Raw genomic sequence first — 3,973 nt, 5'->3', positions numbered from 1 at the left:
TTGCGCCCCCCGTGACCCCGTACTCACCCTGCCCGTGCACTGGAGCTGTTAGATGGAAGCCACGTCGCCTTCGCATGCAACCCAGAGATCGCCGGCCGTCCGCTTAAACCCCTGGTGCCGCGCCCCGGTCAAGCCCTATTAGATCCCTTGCTTTGACCTATTCCGGCCAGCCGCAAGCCCTAGGGGCATTCCCACCTACCGTGGCCACCAAGGGGATAGGAGAGAGGGGAGAAGGAAGGGGCAGAGAAGAGCCGGAGAGGAGAAGGAAGAACGTCTCCATCGGAGCTGTCCGTGAAGCCGCCATCGACAAGCTAGCATCCGCCCGTCTACGTCGCCATCCCTACGCACACCTACACAGCCTCAGTGTGACAGCCCAAGTAATTAAGAACCTAAATCAAATAAACAACAGGATGATTAAGAAGAAAATAAAAGCTAACTCCAAACTGCTAAGAGTTAAGATCCAAACACACCTTAGATTTTGCCAAGTCTTAAAACTCCTTCCTGTTGATGATCACCTGTAGAGGCTAATAAAACCAACTTTCATATACGAACTTAACCATTGGCCACTACAAAAGTGGTAGAACTTTTTACATGGAACAACCTTCATAATCAGCACTTCTTCTGATTTTGAGCAGAGGAAATTAAAAACTGAGTTAAAGTTCAGTCAAATTTCAATCAAATTCCAAAAACAGCTTTGACCGGCGTCCGTCAAAAAAAAAATCCCACAATCCTATCTCCAAATCTGTCGAATCGTTCCTTGTTGGCCTTTATAAAAATTATAGCCCACACCTTGAACTCCAACTTTTATTTTTGGAAATGCAAGTACAAAGTTCAAACTTGGTGAGAAAATACATGTTAAACCCGACACCTTTGCACGACATGCATCACAAGCATCTTTATGCATTATTGAGCATCAAGAATATCATTTTGCATATTTGAGCATCATGAACATCCTTTTGTGCATCATTGAACCTCATGAGCATCATTTGTGCACATTGGAGCATTTTAACCATGCATTGTTTAAGTACCCATAAATTAATTGTTTATTGTTGAAAAACCAAATTTGTGAAGCAACTCCAATTTATTCCATACAACTATGCCTCCAATTATTTTATTTAAATACTAGATACCATTTAGTGATTTAAATATTTTTACCAAATTTTTCAGAGATATTTTCTTGTACCAAAAATTCATTTACAGTTCAATTTTAGCTATTTTATTTTGTCGATTGTATGCAAACCATAACAGCTTTTGAGTTGATTCTTGTTGTCTTGGATTCTTGGTGATTTTATCTTTCCAAAGAGTATTTTGGGAGAACTTTTGGACACCTATAGCTAGGTCGTTTGAGGGGACAAAGTTTAATGAGGAAAATATCGTGGGCCCACTTGGCAGACCCTTCTTCCTCCTTCCTCCTTCCTCCTCTACCAGATCACCACCTACACGCCTGTCACTGGCACGACACCCAAAGATGGCCAGATTGGCCCCTTCCCAGCCCCTACAGGGCTCCTCCTTCGCCCATAGGCCGCCCAAGCATCCGCCCATGTGCTCCCTTGCCTCCCACACCTCCTTCTCGCGCTCCATTGGCCAGAGCTCCACCGAACGGGCATGGCTGCCACCAGGTGCAAGAACTCCGGTGACCACCCCTCCCCACCAATGCCTGCTCCCAGTGCTATGTCACCTCGCCCGTTCTTATCCTCACCTCGCCCCTGCTATAAAACCAGCACCTCTTCCAAGCCTTTGCCTCCCAGACCAAAGCTTCCAGTACCCTGCCCCAAAACGCAAAGCTCTGAGATGCCCCTGTTCGCTAGTGAAATTCGGCCATCTCCCTCCACCCTTCCTCCAATAGCCCACACCTGGAGCACCCCTACCCTCCTAGAGATGCCCTCCTCCACTCCTCGTCGCCCACTAGCCACTGAACTGCCAGCAATCGGAGTTTTCCCACCACCAGAAACTCACCCGCCGCCACCACTGCCCCACCATGGAGACCCATGTCTCCATCTTCCAACCCTCCCCGTCCTCAACCAAGCACTCAAATGGAACCTAGGTGAGGCCCATGTGCTCATGCTCATGCTCGTTCTTCTTGTTGGCTGAGTTTCCACGATCGATTTTGGTGATGTCACCGGCGTTTGCCGCCACCCCGCGGAGCTCCTGTGCGCCACTGCTTTCCTCCCCACCTGCGCTGCTCCAGGGAGGCCCCCTGGCCTGGGCATGGTGCCACTGCCTCCCCCTAGTGTCGCAGCGCCGTCCTCCCCTTGTTCCCGACCGGCCTGTGTGTGCCCATGCGTGAACTGCCATGCCTGTGCGTGATCTGTTCTGGAGGTTGAAGAAGGACCCGTTCGCGAGAGGAATAGAAGGTAAGGGGGTTATGGGGAAAGTTTCAGGTTTTATGTGTGAGGTGGGATTCTTCCCAGGGACTTGAGCGTGAAACGCAGGGGGTAGAGTGTTAAGAGAAGGGCGGATCTGAGAAAGAAAATTTATTTTCAGGGGGTAGCTTGCAAGTTGGCTCGGTTTTGTTTTAATTGGTGGTTTTAAAATGTTGCAAGAAAATACATAGAAACTTCTAGAAAAATGCTAAAAATGTGATTCTTATTTTGTTGGTTTCCTTGTGGTGTCTAGTTTATTTCAAAAATGATTTGTGGATGTTGCTGTTTTATACTTTGTGCTATGATTTATTTTGTGTGAAAGCCATTAAATGCTTTATAGATCCACTAAAAATTGTAAAACCACTTTTGTTAGCTTCCTTGTAACATGCATGTTTCAGATATATAACTTGTGTTAGTAGAATCCTTGTTGTTCCTACTGTTTTAGATTTAAATGCTTGTTTGCTATGTTAATATTGCTGATTGCATGATAAATACTGGAAAAGTGATAAAATGATGAAACCACTTCAATTAAACTTTGTTTTCCACATAGGATCTAGGAAAAGTGATGATGATACTTGTATGGTTGATTTACAAACCTTTTTAGATTTAATTTGTTTAATGGCAGTTTATCTTGTTTAATCTATATCTCTACATTAAAAATTGATTTTTATGTGAATCCAACTCTCATGACTTGGTAGTGCGATCTCTTGCTAGTGCCATTTATTTCATGTTTAGTTCTCCACAAAAGATTTTAATCTTGCAAATTCGTGCTTGTTTAGCTTATTGTGCAAAATGGTTTCTCTCATTGTGCTTGTGTGAGTTGTATTGGATCTAGCTAAATTGTTTTGTTAACGATTGATTCGTACTGTTTCCTTTTTTTTACATGCCTTTCAAAGCTACTAGTTTTGATAGTCCAATTTAATCAAGAAACATTAAACTTGTAGTTCTCATAAAGAATGCACCTGAAATTGATATCCCAACTTGCTACTTATGCATTGTGTATGTCTAGAACTACTAGTTACATCCATCCACCATCTGATGCCCTAAAAACCAATTCCGAAGGTGTTGCATGTTACTAGGGAAAAGCTATAAAATCATTTGTGTTAGTCTAGATGCGTGTTTGAAATCCGTAGTTAAATAGTCATACCACCCAGTTACATGAGACTAGCACTGTTGTTTCCCTAAACTTGTTCGTCATGTTAGAAATATGCTTGGTCATGAAATGTGGTTGAATTGTTCCTACAAGACTCATAGGGATGCCTAACTTGCTGTATGCTTAGCTAATTGTGGAGCCAATTCCTGATAGTGTGCTTATGCATGTTCAGTCATTTAAAAATAATGCCACCCATGTTATCTCAGAAAATTTTCCTTGGTAATCAGTTTGTGTTTATTTTCAACATATAGATCATGCTGTTGTTTGGTTCCTGATTTCTTGTGCTAGTTATCCTCCCAAGTTTCATGCATTCATGAGCATTTTGCACTCATAAGCATCATCTCTAATGCATGCACATATTTCATTCTTTTAGAGAGAAAATTTGCCGGAGAACGGAACCTTTGAGACCAAAGCTGAGGCTGGCATAAAAGTTGAGTTTGAGCCCAAAGAAAACCAA

The sequence above is a fragment of the Setaria italica genome, chromosome IV, assembly GCF_000263155.2.
Source record: "Setaria italica strain Yugu1 chromosome IV, Setaria_italica_v2.0, whole genome shotgun sequence".
Taxonomy (NCBI): Eukaryota; Viridiplantae; Streptophyta; class Magnoliopsida; order Poales; family Poaceae; genus Setaria; species Setaria italica.
This window is presented reverse-complemented; position numbering follows the sequence as displayed.